General features: G+C 39.7%; 1 protein-coding gene across 2 annotated transcripts in view; it reads right to left on the bottom strand.

Annotated features, from left to right (window-relative positions):
• LOC149786738 (uncharacterized) overlaps window positions 1–16,187 on the bottom strand; it is a 103,702-nt gene extending 87,515 nt beyond the window's left edge. Inside the window, exons 1-3 of one of the 2 annotated variants that reach the window (XM_089978250.1) lie at window positions 16,104–16,153; window positions 15,588–15,706; window positions 3,832–3,883 (exon numbers count right to left, since the gene is read on the bottom strand). The gene's annotated coding sequence lies outside the window, so the exon portion shown is untranslated. Of the gene's footprint in view, window positions 1–3,831; window positions 3,884–15,587; window positions 15,707–16,103 lie in introns of both variants that reach the window. The other variant, XM_089978249.1, reaches the window with a different exon arrangement.
• Window positions 16,188–18,716: the final 2,529 nt, after the last annotated feature.

Raw genomic sequence — 18,716 nt, 5'->3', positions numbered from 1 at the left:
AAACGATGTTACACATGTACGGAGTGGTACCACATCTCTCCACATTTCGCCAGACTATTCGAAACGATGGAGGTTTGCCACAGTAATACCTATTGTTACAGATAACATGGGTATCAGTAAGGAAGCGGCATTTGAGTGTGATAATTCGGAAATATAACGGGCGAAGATATTCAGACGAACTACATTTGTTGTTTTCCCCAAGGCGAATATACCTACAGTTAGTAGCACCGCAAACGGTCAGGAAGTTACGATAATGCGAGACATCGCATGCACAGTATCATCAAGCAGAGTCTCGTTATGGGTTATTACACGTTTGGTTAGAAATCTGTTATATTCTTGGATCAAATAACTGATTGTTTTCCCCATTACGAGAAGTTAAAACGGTACGTCTTTTATGACTGGAACTGTAGAAGCGATGTATATAGACTACACCGAAACAAAACGACTAATAATTTGGAAATATAGAGGGTTCCCTATTCTAACTGAGTATGACTATATATTTTACCATGAAGCAAGCAATTTAAACTATGTTGCAGGTCTCTCACTGCCAGCGCTTTGCGAGTGAATCAGTGCGTCGAAATAAACCGATGTTTCTAAACTGTTCAGGGAACGAATAATAAATTCACGGATAAATTTCTACAGGACAAGCATACTTTATTCGCCCCAGAGCGAAAGGTGGAACAAGCTGTTTTTGTGATGATTTGTATAGACCAAAGCAAGTTACCACGCGGAATGCGGAACCGATGCTATATATAGACTACTTCTTTTCAAATTGGAATGGGACTAATTCGGTAGTATATCTCACCAAAGTATATTGACAATAGCCCATAGCTGGCAATTTCCGCACTTTAAGAATATTTGCAACCCTTAAATGTCTACATAAGTTTAACCTCACGCCTTTCGGTTTGATCACTGCAATAAATCATCAGTAACATTGGTGTTAAAAACCAACATTAACTCAACTGGTGGTTCTTTTCGCAGACATCTTCACACAGCCAACTGTTATGGATCGAAAACATTATCTCGCAGTGTGTTTATTAATTGAAAACATAGGCTTGCATAAATAAGTAAACACTTCTTCAGGATCTTCATTTTAACTTCACAAAGCAGTATGAAAGGATATGCTTTGCCTCATTGAAAATTCTTTGTGTTACGTCCATCCAGACGAGACTCTACCACGCGTGACTGTCTCATGTGAGTGGGCTGCTTACACTCCGCGAACATAATTACACGTGAATAACATGTAAGGCTTGCGTAGGGGCTAATTGTGTCATGGGGTCGGGGTGAAAACGGCGAAAAGGAACAAAAAAGGCATTCTCGTGAATTTCATACTACTGATTCAGTTATTAGTGGGAGGCAACTCCTGCATGCATGTCCGCACTTCCGTGGTTGAACTTACCTAGCATTAATAAGCATCTCTACTAAATGGATAGTTATAGTCCAGCTTTTGGATAGTATATTACCCCGAGCACTGAGGGCAGATTTGCATGCTGTGAGTGACAACATGGTTTCAGACACTTGATCCCATTGTTTGGCTTATTGCCATGGCTTGCTAAGGTCAGTCTAACGTATGCCTTGTTTGTAATTTACGCAACGTAACAATTTGCAGGATAACACTTACCTAAAGTTAATTTTAGTAATCGTGATTCAGGCAAAGCACCTGCCTGACCATAAAGTTCACTTTAATCAGCACAGTGAATGAATCATTTTGATAATGGTGAGATATCCAAAGAAATAATCGCGGGTTAGCTCGCGTTTTGATCTTTAAAAAAAATTGAAGCTTAATATTCAGGTCTCTGTAGAGTGCATATCAGGTAATAACAAAATCGCCTGCTTGGACAGGTCTGAACCCTAGCATCATCATCTGATTATTATCCATCAGCTTTTCCATTAGACTTTTACTGGCTTTATAAACAGAAGCAAACACATTGATGTTGACTCTGTACCAAATAATATTCCTATAACGTACGAGAATGCTAGCCAGTTTGTCTTAAATTATGCGCAACTTAGTCAACAGCCTAATGTTGATTGGCTGGTATTGGTATTTTATCGAAAATTGCACTGTTTTTGTGATAGTATATTGTTTTATAGTGCGTACAAGAGTTATTAGGCACAGACAGCATGTAGAGTGTTTAGTATATTCTTACACCTATTACTCATCCGCTGTTTATATTGCCGCCTGTGTGCAAAATCTCAATGTGAAACTTTATCTTTCGTTTCAGCTTATAGTTTGTCATGTTTGCTTATTTTGATGTATAAGATCGCATATGAAAAATAGTATAACGATTTCAATGTGTGCCCTTAATATCTGTTCATCAGATCTACTAATCAGTGCGCAATTCTCCACGTCAGATGAATATGAGGATGAGAGAAGATTCTATATCACCCCTTCAGATGACGAAATCTAATTTATTGTAACTCAGATACATTAATCCAAATATGTGTGACCAATGCTTTAGGCCCATTGCTTTGCCACTATGACAGTTCACCAGTTTCTCGCTATCAATGTAGAACAGTGCAAAACAAAATAGTCTAGGATTTTCAAGGTGGACAAGAAAGCATACAAATCTTATTACATAAGAATTGGAGCACGTGCCTCTATTTATAATGTTTCCTGGGTAAGAAAATTAAAGGTGAGGACGCTGGTTCGCACAATCGTATGAAATCTTTATCATGTGAGCTTAAGAGTATAACTGTATTTATGTTTTTTTTTATATTCCCGGGACTAAACCCATAAATACATTTCCAGCTTATGGACCTTCCTCTTACATGTGGATTGTTGGGGCATCTATTATATTTTTAGCAGTTACATTACACGAATTAACCCCATACTCTCATAATCATTACAGGATCGCCCACTATTTAAATGCATTTTATAAAAGAGGCTGCTAGACCAGATGGGATCTATCTTGACATCCAAATATGCGAACTAGGGTCATGTGTTGAGGAAATATATGCAGCTGATCGTAGTGTAATTTGTCGATGGTTATGTTATATCACATGGTCAAATGGTGGAGGTTACTATAAATATTAAGAGATAATTAATCAGTTGATCGATGTTTTTCTCACCTGTCACATAAATTTTATAGTTGAACGTTTCTGTAAGAAACAACCAAACTGTATTTAACATCAAATATTACAACGATACGCTGATTACAAGAGGATTCACATACGCTTTATACAAGAGTAAGAAAGGATGTTTGATTACCATGGTAATTTGGTATAAATATATAATAAATATTTACTACTTGCTACTTGTATGCATGCTACTGTCTACTGAAAGCTGGAACTGAATGTCTGTGAAAATTACGTTATTCTTCGTCATTCCCTGTCTTTTTCTTAATTTTTGCGCGTCATAAATACATCCTATGAAGGGAATAATAATTGGGAAAATTTAGTACTAGATGTTGATAAGATTAGAACAATTCGTTGAATAAGTTTACTTGAGTAATTAGCTAATATTGGTTGCGTTCGGAGCCTCATTGTGAAAGACACAAAAATATCCAACCTGGTTGAAGAGACCACTTTATAGAAAAATGAACGCAAGGGAAGGACAATTATTACATTGGATAGGACAGTAGGATTATCATGATAGCACGAACATAAGAGGTGTGGTTACACGACATATGGGACCGACAATAATTTCTGGAGTGAAACTAGGCAGATCATAGGCGTTAGAATAGTATTTACATATTCATTTACCTAGGTATTAATGCATTTCTCTATATATTCATATCTTTATGGAACAATAATTGGACATGAACATTTGCATTATAAAAACTGAATTACCATAACGATATTCTTTCATTGGTCATTTATTTGGAAACTTACCTTCCCCGAATTTCACAGACTTAGTTGATGTGTTTCAAATTCAGCAGTATCACTGAAAGAAAAGACACTTTGTTCATTATTCACTTTGTTGATGTTTGTGCCATAGAAGTAAAATGTTTATTAGCCATGTGTGTATACATATATGGATATATGTATATATAGAAAAGTTATATAAAAACAGAAACAAATGTTGATTAGTTTTTAACATAATCTTTCATATTTTTACTAGTGTGTGTTCTTAAATTAATAACAGTAAAGAGAGAAGACAACAAGCGTTGTAAAATTTAACAAATACTTTATTTCCCTAGAATACAAAGTGAAAAATGAGAATAAAGAAGTTGAGGTATTGCATATTAAATCCAAAAATAATCAAAGAATTGTAGATACACGTCCCAATATTAAAAAAGTCCTGTATAAACCTCAGTTCAGGGCCCGAAGAGATCCAAAATTAAAGCGATGACGTGTCTAGTATGGTCTGTGAAGTGTTGGTGTCTCAACAGTCTCTTGCTGAATCATATAAATATTATTCCAGGTGAGGAATCAGTTTAAATTCCAATTTATCTCTTTATCCAACTATTTTGTAATAGCACTTTTGTATTTCCAGAGAGAATAATCACTCAAGTTCAATAATTTAAGGAAAATACAATTCAGCCCAAACTGGCCACAACATCTTAGAACTTAAAGTGCTAGATGTTAAAGCACGACTGGTAAAATCATCGCAGTCAAAAGATAATATATATCTCTGCTTGACGCCAGGCCACAAATTAGCATTTTCAAAAAACAACCATTGCCTAATTTAAACTCACTTTCTAGATTGTTCTAATGACATTTGTTTACTTACAACACAATAGTCTATGCAATTCACGTTGGAATCTCCAAATTCCTGACTCAAATCATCATGTTTACCTGAATAATAATTCGGTTAATTAGCTCATACACATAGAGAGTAATGAAGCTATTATTTGTTGCTTACATAAATGAAATAAATAAAAGTCAATCAGGTCAATCAGAAACGAACTCACTTTTGGACAAGGTCAAGTCCTGCAAATAATGTTACATTGCAATAACATGTAATGAAATAAAAAGAAATTAACAAACGAATCATTAAGTTAAATGTACATAACACATATGCAGATTCCATTGTTATCGCGAGTCTTTAACAGTAGCTAAAAAGTGGTTATTTAACATGTATTTATTAGTCCTCTTCTGCAAGCTCTGTAGTGTCCGATTGGACAATCAGCGACACAATGATGTGTAGAAAAGTTATAGAATCTTAAAATACAGCTGGGTCCTATGGTTAGCAGTGTGTAATAGAAAATTTGAATTTAGGTCACTTATCGGTACTTGTCTTTGCCAAAGCCTTCTTCACCGCTCTGATTTCTTTCCCAAATAAGGATTTGTCCACACATGTTTATAACCCTCATGCATAGGTACCTCAGGGTATTTATTATTTTAATACGTTATGGTGTGATAGGTTTGGTTCCTAATCCTGAAACAGTTCTTCTATTGATAATGTGATCATGTAGTATACTTGTTTGACACTCTTGCTGTTTTCAGATGCGACCAATTAGTTTCTGGTTTAACCAATTACCGAGTTTTGCTGGTATAAATGACTTATAACCATACAAAACATATTTTGAGGGAATATTTAAATTTCGACCGATTGTGTGTTCTTGAGACCAGACATTACGTTAGTATAGACGCATACTGATTGCGACATTTAATACTGTCTCGGCCAAGAACTGTTACAGTGACAAGTGCGTCCCTGTTAAATAACAATGGTGCATTGTCTCCCATTTGTTGAGTCAATTATTGTTCAGCATAATCAACAGGGTACGCTACTAGTTGGAAATTGTCGGCGAACTCCACCTAATCGTACTACAAGAAAACCCTGGATATTTTTATATTTGGCATTGCATTCTTACACGGGGTATTTTCACATGCTAAGGCAATTATTCCAATATGGCTTTGAGTTTGTTTTAGTACATCAGACTGTTCACAGCAAATTCTATCTAACTGATCCTTACTAAAATTATATTCCAGAGTGTATACCATGTTCTTTAAATGCCATAATTTGTCGACAAATATACGTCATCAAGAGGACAGAACCTCAAACGATTACGGCGCCAATGGTTGGAACATTCCAAAACGGCATATAAATCTGATCTTAAAATTAAACGCCAAAAACAGTTATGCACAATGTCCTTATCCAAGTTGAATCCTGAATTTCATCGACGGCGACTAATGGCATTGGTACTCTTTATGTGAAAAACTCGACAACAATATCGTCTCCATCTATCAAAATGGGGAAATGATGAAAAGAATCCAAGTTGTCACTTATTATTTTGTTATTTCCGTCATTCTACCCAATTATCCTTTAAACCCGTTTAACGAAAAGCAAGGACGATCATACACGTGCTTCTTTAAGAAGTAAAGTTAACGTTTATACAAACCATGGTAAGAGGATGGAAAACAAGTCGATCGTTTGCTAAGGTTAGTACGTTACTGTTTACATCTTCTTTGTTTGAATAAAATGTCTTGAATTTGACTTAACCAAGCCTTATGATAAAAACAATTTAGCGATCTTTATATCCACGCATTCATTGTTTGCATTGTCAACTGCATTGAAGGGCTCTTTAATCAATTCATTTCCATTCACAATAAGGCTTATACTCATTTGATTACCTGATTTGTAAATTTCCATAACATATGTGTCAATGTAGCTTTGATTGATGCAACCGAAACACCAGAGTCTTTAATTCAGAAGATACCACTGATTTTGACCACTTTTGTGCAACAGCTCCTGTCAGCTTCAAAACGTTATCTTGAATGTTCAACTTAAATGTTTAAGTCTTCTTGATATTGAAAAATATGCAGCTTGCACTGGGTGACTTCAATAACAACCCCGCAATTAAACTCAACAAAATTTGCTTTGATGGCAAAATGTGTCAGATCATCGTCTGCTTATATTATTAATATACATTTCGTATACTAGTATGCGTACGCTCTAGGCGACAAGGTAACATCAAGAAGAGTGCTTCGTGTTGATGAAATCTGATACGCATGCAAGACTGTATGAACTAGATGTACGCATAAGGGACCGTCCAGCAGAGTTTGCAATAGCGGCGTTAGGAAATAATTCAGCCGTTGGCGTCCAGCGCCATGGGTTAAATAAATTGAGGTTGTGTGAAAGCGCGTACGAATAAAATATCATGGAATTCAAGGTTGTACCTAGTATGCTACCGAACGAGTCCCAGGTCATGTTTATTAACCGTGGTTAACAATCATAGTTTTCCTTGTGTTTGGAATCATGGCTCAAGAGCCTTTGACTCCATGCTCATCCTGAATATAGACATATCGGAAATGCTTAAAAGACTTTATCATAGCGAGTAAATCAATATTGGTTAATGGAACCGGGCCTTCTGCGACTTGTACAGTGTAATCGGAGATCTCTGTCTGAGCTTATTTCGCGACTAGTCACTGGTAGTAGAAGATCATTTCTTCATTTTGGAGATGATATGCAACCTTTTTCATAGCCATCTCTAATGCAGCTTCAACGGCCCTAAACTCAGCATTCTTAACAACAGGCAGGAGTCTCAGCTCCTAACAACGTTGGAATGACCGCGAAACGAATGGAAATATTCCAACAGTCTAATGATTGTTTGCACCTCTAAGGTGTCTCGCTTGAATGACACTACTGTGTTCTCTTGTTTGGCCTCATTAAGGCGACTGATTTGTGTCTGGGTGAAACACTGAGTAACAACTCCAGTTAATTTTGTCGAAGTAAGCTATTTTCTGAAGCTGTTTTGGATAAGGCCATCCTTAACTTTAATATATGACATTATTATTTAAAAATGTAACAGGTTATATTACTAATATGATTTTTTTTACTAGTTTATCACTGCTGCGTCATTAGCCATAAGCGCTGTCACAACAACAGTTCATCAGACAGAATGCAAACAATGCATCTATAATTGTTGCCATCAAGCTGATTAGTTGTTGTTGTTCTTGTTGTTGTAGGGTTTAACGCCATTGTTCAGCACATGATAGGCTATACATGGCCGCCAGTATAACTGGTGGGTGAAGAAACCTGGAAATCCTCGGGAAGAACCTCCGACCCACTAGAATCTACTGGCCAGCGTTTTCACGTACCCATGTTAGTTGAGCATGAGACTCGAACCCTCGCAGACAGAGGAGAGAAGGCAACGATCCGGAACGGTGAGCGCTTTAGACCACTCGTCCCGAGCTGATTAATAGCACGTGTATGAAAGCTGAAACTACGTGTCTACCAGTCTGCGTAAAAATTCCCAGGTGTTCCAATGAAAATTAATAAATCAGTTAAAACATAGTAAAATATTTCTTTTTGAGAAATTTTCAGACCCGTGTCAACATTTTGTTACCGGTCTATCATTTAACACAATGTGTAATATGCACGTGCAACCTCATTGTTGTCGAAATCAATACATACAGATTTCATCATTGGGTCTCTGACGAGCGATCAACTGAAGAGATCTTCACACACTCCCGAATTATTATATATCATTACGGACATGTCCCTGATGCAAATTAAATCTTGCCCATCCATACAGACATGTTTTGATCCGCTGATATCTAGTTGTTATTTACTTGCCATGAAATCTGACTAACTTATAATTGTATTGAACTTGTGTTCCTGTGACATGACGGCGGCGACGTACCTCACGAACTCATAAATGCTAACAAACCAAATTTTACAGCCTTTAAGTGGACTATCACAAGAATCTGCAAAGGTAATTATGACGTAATGACTCTGATGTCTCGAGCCCAATCAACACGACAAATGACATCACTGTCAGTGGGTTGTCAGTATAGCCTGACCGTGTGTTGGCTCCTAAATAGGCTAGGGATCATCTCTACAAAACCTAAATATATAACTTAGAGAAATCGCACAAGTATTCAATCCTGAATATCATTTAACAGCTTTTTCTCCACGCACTACAAATTCAAGGATGCTAGTCATGTTTTAATTTTATAAGCGGCGTCACTGGAAATAAATCTGTCGGGCATAACAGGGCGTTGTACGTCTACGAAAGCATTTTGTGTATGTTCATGTCGTAAATACTCGATATGATCAGCATGTCAGAATGTTTCTGGAGGAGACAACACAATTGATGAATTTTAGGACGCAGTCCAAACTATTGTTACGTTTATATTTACTCGCTGTCCCAGACGAGGTCGACGAGGATTCCGTCTTTTTTGACAGACATAGTAGTTTAAATAAATCTTTTTGAAACCCAATTATGTCGCCTCTGCTCTTTATTCATTTTTCTGTAGATCTCCAAACTGAATGTTTTCTTAATATTATCATATCTTATCGCGGATATAACTGTACATTACGCACGTGTAATACACAGTTATTTGATTCTGAATAGTCGGAGCAAGCACGAAGCATTCTGTGTAATTACAGCCGGAATCGTGCATAATTTTGCAATTTTTATATGGACAGTTTCTCGTGCGACATCTAAAGAGGTTCTGGTGCTAAAGGATAATCATTATAACCGCGAGCAAGTTCGTCTAGATATTCCAGGTCAACTTCATCAAAGTAATTGATGTAACTGTTTCTATTGTAATTCGAATATATTTTTCACGTCTATGTGGGCGGGTTCAATCCACTGAGAGTCATGATGGGGCATCGGTTTCATCAACGCCCATGCATACACATATTATGATGTAACACAATTGAGACATTTGGGTCGTATCCATCCAATAGCGGATCTTTGGCGTAGCGTAGATAAAATTCCTCGTGGATATGCTGCCATCGGTACCACATATAGGAAATAAGTATTGCTTAATGTTCGTTAACAACTTCAGATGGACATTGGTTTTATACAACAATGCGTCCCAAGCCATCAACGTGCTTAAATGTTGAGTACGCACGAATATTTGAATCACAAAACGTCTCAAACACATCCGTGAGAAGAATTAAACATATTTTCAAACACATTACAATAGTCCCCAAGATCCTTAAGACATACTTTGGACCAGACATCGTTTGCGTATTCATATTCGTTGATGGAAATACTTTCGCGAGTCACATATGAATGAAATGCTTCACTGGATGGCTTCTGTCAAATGTTTTGCATCCACTCATATGCTGGTATGGGTATACCCCATTTCGTATTATCAAACTCAACCTGACATAGTTATCGGTACCATATTGACTATATTGGAGGTTTCTCTGGAATATTTAGACATGGAACGTTCGCGCAAATGACATACGGTAATTTCATTTATTGTTGAAGCTCAGAAACTTGTAGAACGTTTTAAACATGTTCTCAGTGGCGATAATATACGTAATAGGGCGTCCACGCTCTTGTTCATCGTCAACCAACTCTACAATTTCAGCCATCTTGACCCATGTATGAATATCGAGATGATGCTGTTCTGCTGTTTCGAAAACTTGTTTCAGTGTGAACTGTGCCGACTATACAGAAGGTCGTAACATTAAATGCATATCAGCTTTTCATAGTCCGCTTGCTATTCGTATCTCACACCAACGCGCGAATTGATTAAGCTGATTCACAGTCTTCATGCTTATATATAATGGAAAATCATTCTCTAATTTATAAATAATTAGTATATTGTTTTTATCTTGTCAGGATCAGAAAATGCAATGGATTCAATCCTGCCTATGATTGCATTCACGTATTATAATTTTCCTCATCGATATCGTTGGGATTTCCTACAATAGTAGGTTGCATACCTTCGTCGACGCGCACGTTATTACTCTCGAACAGATCTGTATGGTCTTCAAAGCCGATTATTAGACTTTGCTTAATATGCCTCTTGTAATGAGTGATTGAGCACCATACTCATATACATGTGATGGTATATGAATTAATATAATAAAATCGAATTTATATATTATAATTTTACGGAGATCATCAACCAAACATATTTTAGCGATATAATACTTGGCATCCGTCCTTCCACGGGAGAAGATGGTGTAGCTCCAGAGTAAGCTTTAGTTTATCCTTCTTTCTAGCTCTCTTTTCAGCTTGTTTTATTTTTCTGTCTTCCTCTGCTTTTTGAACTCCCTGCCTGACAGCTGGACGCCAGCTGCAACGGTTGTTTGCACAGCTCTCCTAGTCGTTGACATTGATTTTTGCCATCTTCATATCCTTCTTGCAAACATCTTTGTAGCGCAGATTTGGTCGTCCAGTCAGTCGTGCACCTTTTGCTAACTCCCCATATAATAGGTCATTGGGAATGCGGCCTGGGTCCATTCTCTTGACATGGCCGAGCCAGCGAAGGCGCCTGTCGCTGAGAATGGAGAACATGTTGTTCATGTTGGCACGTTCTAGAACCTCTGTGTTGGGTAATTTGTCCTACCACTGGATGTGCAGAATGCGCCGCAGACATCTCAGGTGGAAGCTGTTGAGTTTCCTCTCGTGTCTTGCATAGGTGGTCCATGTTTCGCTGCTGTAGAGGAGCGAGCTGAGAACGCAGGCTTCGTCGACACGCAGTTTGGTCTTTTCGGTGAGGTTGGGGATGTTCCAGACCCTCTAGTGAAGTCTGGCCATCATTGCTGCTGCCTTGGCAATCCTGCCGTTCACCTCAGAATCAATGGAGAGTGAGCTGGAGATGTTGGACCCGAGGTATGCAAAGTTCTCGACAACATCCAAATTGTACCCATCGATGGTGACAGAGGGATGTGAGTCTGCGTCCTGCGCCATGACGTTCGTTTTGTTCAAACTGATGGTCAGTCAAAATTCCTTACAAGCGTGGGGGAGGTGGCATACCAGCTGCTGAAGTCCATCTTCCGTGTGTGATGTCAAGGCTGCATCGTCGGCGAAGAGCAATTCACGGATGAGTACCTCTATGACTTTAGTCTTAGAACGGAGACGGGAGTGTTTAACAGCTTGCCGTCAGCCCTGGTAGGGATGTACACTACCTCGCTGCAGTCCTTGAATGCGTGATGGAGAAGCATGGAGAAGAAGATGGCAAAGAGCTTCGGCGCAAGAACACAGCCTCGTTTGACTCCGCTAATTATTGGGAAGGCTTCCTATTTGCGCCATTGAAGCACACTGTGCTGTGCATGTTCTCGTGGAACAACATGAGGAAAGCAAGCAGACGTGTGGGGCAGCCGATCTTCTGTAGGAGTCTGAAGAATCCACCCCGACTAACCAGGTCAAACTCCTTCGTCAGGTCTATGAAGGCAATATGGAGGGGCATGTGCTGCTCGCCACACTTCTCCAGCAGCTGACGTGGTGAGAAGATCATGTCTACAGTTGACCTGCCGGCTCGAAATCCACACTGGGACTCTGGCTAGACGCGGTAGGCTAGGATCTGCAAGCGCGCCAAGGTAACACGGGCGAAAGCCTATCCAAATATGCTGAGGAAGGAGATGCCCCCGTAGTTGTTGCAGTAGCTACGGTCTCCTTTGTTTTTGTACAAAGTGACGATGTTGTCGTCATGCATGTCCTGTGGGATGTATCCCTGTTCTCAGCAGAGGCAGAGGAGTATTTGTAGGGTCTGGAGCAGTGCTGGTTTTCAGCTCTTGAGGACTTCATGCGGAATGCCATCGTTTCCAGGAGCCTTCCCACAGGCAAGACAATCGATGGCTTTCCCGAGCTCTTCCAGAGTGGGTTGTGTGTCTAGCTCTTACTTGACAGGCAGGTCTGGAATGGTGCCCAGAGCAGTGTCAGTGACGTTGCTTTGGGTTGCATATAGCTCGAGATAGTGCTCAAACAATCGCTGCATTTGTTTCCCCTGGTCCGTGATGACTTCGCCCGTCTTGTAGTGGGGGTGGGGGGCTGTCGCCTTTTTGATACCCTCATATATTCTTCTTGTATCCCCGGTGTCGGCAGCTGTCTGTATACTGTTGCAAAGCCAGTAGGTGTTGACACAGCGGCGGGCGGTCTTTTGGGCGTTGTTCCTTGCAATCCTGAGGGCTTGTAGTGTTTTGGGGCTAGGTGCAGTATTGTATGCCAGGAGGGGTTTCCTCTTTACCTCAGCCACGGGCTCCATCTCCTCCCAGTTTGCCCCATACCAGTCGACATTCTTTCGCTCTCTCTTCCCGTAAGCTGTGATGGCTGAATTGTACACAGAGTCACCGAGATGGTACTACTTGGAGTCAATGGTGTCATCAGGTGTCACTTTGGTGAGGGCTCCTGCAGTTTGCTTATGAACTGCTGTATTTTCTCTGCGTTGCTTGCACAGCAGGTGTTGATGCGTGAGTGACCCTACATATTGGCGTCGTGCAGCTTCTTGGGTAATATTCGCACCTTGCTGGCCACGAGGGAATGGTCCTTATCGCAGTCGGCACTGTGGTAGCTGCTGGTGAGGAGGACACTGGCCAGTTCCGCACGCTTGGTGATGACGAGGTCTAGCTTGTACCAGTGGCGTGAACGTGGGTATCTCCATGACACCTGGTCGATCTCCTTGCATTTGAAGAAAGTGTTGGTCACACATAGGCTGTGGGAGCAGCTCATCTGCAGCAGTCGCTGACCATTCTCGTTGATCTTGCCCCTTCCGTAAAAGCCGAGACAGGTGGACCAGGCCTCATGGTCAGCTCCCACTCTAGCATTGAAGTCTCCTAGTACGTAAAGGCCTTCATTGTTGGGGATAATGGATATTGCCTGATCTAGAGCCTCATAAAACTTGTATTTCTCCTCGTGGGTGGAGCAGAGGCTTGCGGCATACACGATGAAGATGTTGACCGGGCCTAATGATGTTGACAGCCGGAGGACAAGGATTATCTCAGTACCTGATGACGGAGGTTCAATGAAGGCGATTAGCGTGTTCTTTACGGCAGAGCAAACACCGTGCTGCCTGGGTTCATCCGAGAGTTTCCCCTGCCAAAATAACGTGTAATTGGCTTCCCTGATGGTGCCGCTGTCAGCCAGTCGGTTCTCCTGGAGGCAGGCAATGTCGGTGTTCAGTCGGGAGAGTTCTCTGTCAATGACGGCAGTCTTCCGTGCATCGTCGATCTGCTCTAGGTCAGCGGCCAATACAGGACACATGGTCCTGATGTTCCGGGTTGCAAAACGAAGAGCTGAAGTCTTCTTATTTCTTCTTTTAGTTTTTCCTGGTGCGAAGTTGTGTGGCCCACTTGTCGAGATGGTTCTCTAAGCCACACGCACCCAATGACGCAGGCAGGCCATGGCGGGCAGCACCTTATTGACGGGGGGCTGCCCAGCTTGAGGCGGGCGGTAGCTGTCCAGTGAGACCTGGTGATCTCTCCCACCGTCAGAAGTAACCCCTGTAGCCAAGCTCTACGCCAATCGAACTCTGACTTAGAACCAGTAAACTGCTACTTCTCGTGTTGTGCCGACGCCGTACGACGACGCTGGAGTCCTCTCCAGTGGAGCTACGAAGCCTGGGCAGGATGGTATGGAGAATCAGCTGTTGTCCATGCAGCAGATCCCCCCTCTTCACGCAGCTGGTGGGCCCAAGGGAACGACGAATGCCGATACAGCTTGGCACCAACGGCGTCACAGGAGTTGCAGGAATGACGTTGAAGTCAGTGTCAGACAGCCATAGGGACTCCGTCTCCGGATTTTCTGTCGGGGTTTACTCCCTTAGCCTTTCACATGAGTGGGTATAGCCACAAGGCAGCAGAGGTTTCGAATCGGAGTTTTCTTCTCCTACATGAGCTAGCATCCAAGGTTTACGAGTCCCATCTACCCGAAGCAACTGGTCTTAAATCCCCAGTGGCCCGCCTTCACCCCTTCTCCTGTTAGTGGAAAACGTTATCTGCCTGACTTCAAATCTATGCCACTCGCGAAGGCCAGGAGCTGGATTTTAGTTGACAGAGGCAATCAGAGATGGAAGCCGTATGGGCATTTCTGGAGGATTGGGGCGTTTGTCTCCCACTCCCACCCTGGCAATGTCAACCTTAGACGACTAGCGATACAATGATACGATTATTTAAATCAGGCCTTCGTAGATAAACATGCTTGTTCTTTCCGTAATCTTGAAAATGGCTTGCTAGTTTAAATAACTTATCTTCCAACGCGATGCCAGACCAAATGGCCTCAACTAATGTACAGAGTTTACTCCTTATATGCAACAACGTAAAACGTAGCGGAATGCTTGTAAATATCCGCACTATTTTGTGACAATAACTTCCTAGAATATAGCACTGTGTTTGATGCTGTAGCGTTATATCGCATTTCAAAATTTAAGTCGATTGTGAATGCGATTATTATATAATTACTAAATGTATATTTCTAATTGATCTCCTCATTACTACATTCACTGTCTCTGGTGCCATAGTCACTAATGAGTTCATTGTATGTGTACTTTTGTTCGCTCATTAATGCTGGCGTCAACATCTAAAACGTTTTTTATACCATATCATTAAATGCTTTTTCTGAAATTATTTTGTTACAAAATTTGATCGATTATACGTCTTTGCTCTTAAAATATAATCTCTAACTAGATTGATTTAATAAGATGCTCATAATACGCAAAGAAAAGGAATGATACATCTTTTGAACCTCTCGGCAAAAATCTGTATGATGCATTAAGCGACATAGTGACTCCATAGTTATGTTATAAATACGTCATCGTTCACGTAACATGACTCCCCTTAAATACCATAATTACTCCCTTCAAAATACTATACACACTGTTTACCACTATAAACACACAGACAGGCAAGCACACACAGACACACATATGGCCTGATTGAAACAATTACATATGGATAGGTTGTATGTGTATTACAATTACAATAACAGCTTGTTCACCACACAAGCGTTGATACCAACCATGACAGTGGTAAGTGAATAGTGGACAGTGGATAGGGAGTGGGATGATACTCGCGGCTTGTGTGGAATACTCATAAGGCCTTTATTCTCCCGTCACGCAAGAACTTTATATGAGGAACCTATGGGAGAGAGTTAGACGTGTGTACAGAAGTTAGTAATGGAGACAATTCTAAGGGGCGAAGAAGCCTTCAAAAGAAGACGCTACTATTATTTCTCCACCCATTGACAAATCATTAGCCATTATTGAAAATGCTTCAGAATTAATTTATTCGATCACTGTATCACATATTTATACGGTATATACTTTACAGATAGGTGATGAGTTTGTTTTATATTGATAGCAAAAGTTTACAAAATTCGGCGAAAGAAACAAAACGCGTATGATATAATTCTATCGACTTGTTAACACTATCTCTAAAAACGTATCTTTGAAATTATTAATGCAATGGCGATATGTATTTTACAACAGGATACATTTAAATGATATGAGACAAGTTAATTGTAAAATTAACATACCCATATATCTTTCAAGATATTCTTTCAAAACGTCTGGTGCAATAAAGAAAACACCCAGGGCAAAGTCTGCATACGGTATCGCAATTCGAGTTACGTCTTGCTACAGAGATATGTATGAAACTACTATGATTAAGGTATAACGTTCAGTGAGGTACAGGGGGATACAACTATTCGATAAAAGTAATTTATTGATGTGATGTGATCCGCAGAGACATGACGGACATATTTGTTGGAGGTGTATCCATTGGCAAACATTACAATATAAATATATAATTGACAGAGGCAATGACAAGAGCAGACTATATGAAAGTATATGTAAAGTCTTAAAGAGTTATTTCCACTAAACGATATATCTTGTAGTATTTCTTGTTTAACAAGGGGTTCACACATAGTATATGTTTTGAATGTGTAATGAATAAAAAATTACTAGAACATTATAATAGTTTGGGTGAGATTTCAAGTTAAATTAAATTGTATTAAACATTATTGGCTTGAAGATAAATTGCATGAGAAATACAACTAAATTTCGATCATAAACTGTTTTAGTTTGAGAGATATGTGTGGCAAATACGGTTTCGAATATCTTGTACAACAAAACGTACTTCTGTGTGAAAGCTAATTTTATAGATATAAATGCCAAGGACAAAAAATAGCATTATTAAGTAAGGCATATTAAAGTATTCAGCTTGATACATGCATTGCATTATGTTGCTCGACATTTTTCTCGTGTTTGGATGGGAAAAACACATCACGAGTAGAAATAGTTTCATTTCATTTTATTTTTATCTCCTTTCTGTTTTTGTTATATTGTATTGTGTAGAATTAAAATAACTTACTTTCTTAATGGTATTGTCTATTGGATGACATTGATGATCTTGCATTTAATTATGTTCATTATAACTTTACGACAATAAGGCTTTTATTTGAACTTCATTACTATTATTGCAGTACATATTATATGGTATCATAACGTTCGTATCAACTTTACTTTATTTCTAATAAAATACTAACAAGCAATGATCAATGTATTATCAGAGTTGTTTGCTTATATTTGTTCTGCGTGGGTTTTAATGAGTTTCTGACACATGGAGAATTATTAGGCGTCAAGGAGTTGGCGTCATGTATCTACTGGCAAAAGCTATGATGAGTAGTGTTTATTTGTATGTAACCTATCATGTAGGAAATATAACAAATGCGCCTGGTGAATGACATTGTGAGTACACACATCATACCATGCACGGGAAATTCACCATACAAGGTTCATTGGAAAATCACACTCGAGCGAACCCAGTAATATCCGCGCTCGCTAATCTTAGAAAGACTGATTCTCTGTTCCAGTAACCCTAGGACTGTATTAATGTATGTTCATTAATTTAAATTTCTGAAGTCTAATTACTCTGCTTTGTCCACTTGAAGCTGAGCCTCTGAGTTCAATCATAACATTCACACTTCCTTTGTCAATGTATATAGTGATTGTTCTCAGACAGCACGTCACGCAATTGCATTTATGGCATGGCTATGACCTGAACCATTTACGCGATATAATGGCTTCGGACGGCTATTAGAGTCCAGTCCTATATCCAGCCGTCTCTCATGACTGCAATACCTATATCCAGATAAATGCTTTTTACCAGGATATTTGCTTTACAGTAACCAGGGAAACTTTGTAAGCCAGCAGGGATATCACCGTCAAGTTGATTTGAAACTAGAACTTTTCATAACTGTAAACTCATTCGTTCCACTAACAGATATATGTTACAACATGATTAAAGATTGTGGATTGACTTCACAAGGTCGGTGACGCGTTGTCTACACAAGAATGGTTCCATGTTTCAGAACTCGGTTCGTGCGCTGATAACTGGCCAGGCCTGTTTTGTGAAAACTTGGTTGTTGCACCATCCGCGTACGATCATCAGTGTTATGATGTGCTGAAGTGTTTAAGAACGCGTTTGTCAATGTGGTCCATCACTTATCTTTTTCCATGATTGACGAAGCCCTTGCAATTGAGTAATTGATTCAGAGCATACTAATTGTGTCGTGTACATAGATACGATGCTTGACCGGTGAAACAGCGTCGCCAGAATATTTTCCCGGGACCGCCACAAAAACACAGACGTGATCTATGTGACACATCGTTGCAGATAAATGGCTAAAGGGACTCGGTAAAATTACAACATGTTGATAATATTTCGTGGGTTTAACGCTTATGGCCTTACAAACATTTGCTGGACATAATGTGCTGTTGAAATTTCGTGGGATGTTCTTTGAAACATGTTTGCTGAAGCCACCTAGGACCCGTATAGTTTCCACAGTATTGACTTAAATGCTGAACCGAGCAAGTATCGCCTGTATTTGAATTCAAAAGTTTCAAGGAATTTAACAACCGCGATACATATAGACTATAACAAAATGCCTCGATGTCATATCTGAAGCTGCTGATCAACAGAATCAGCCCGAGAACATGTGAAAGATAAGTTATAGTGGAGACAGACTGAATTAAGATAGGTCACAGTGGGCATGGAACAAACACTTGTGCAGCTGATAAATTCCAGGCGCTTAACCGCAGATGATGTAAAGAAAACGACGAAAACTACCACTGTTGTGATTGGAAGC

Source organism: Sinohyriopsis cumingii, chromosome 12 (genome assembly GCF_028554795.1).
Source record: "Sinohyriopsis cumingii isolate HCF-2022 chromosome 12, ASM2855479v2, whole genome shotgun sequence".
Lineage (NCBI taxonomy): Eukaryota > Metazoa > Mollusca > Bivalvia > Unionida > Unionidae > Sinohyriopsis > Sinohyriopsis cumingii.
Note: the sequence above shows the minus strand (reverse complement) of the source record. Positions and strands in the feature narration are given on the sequence as shown.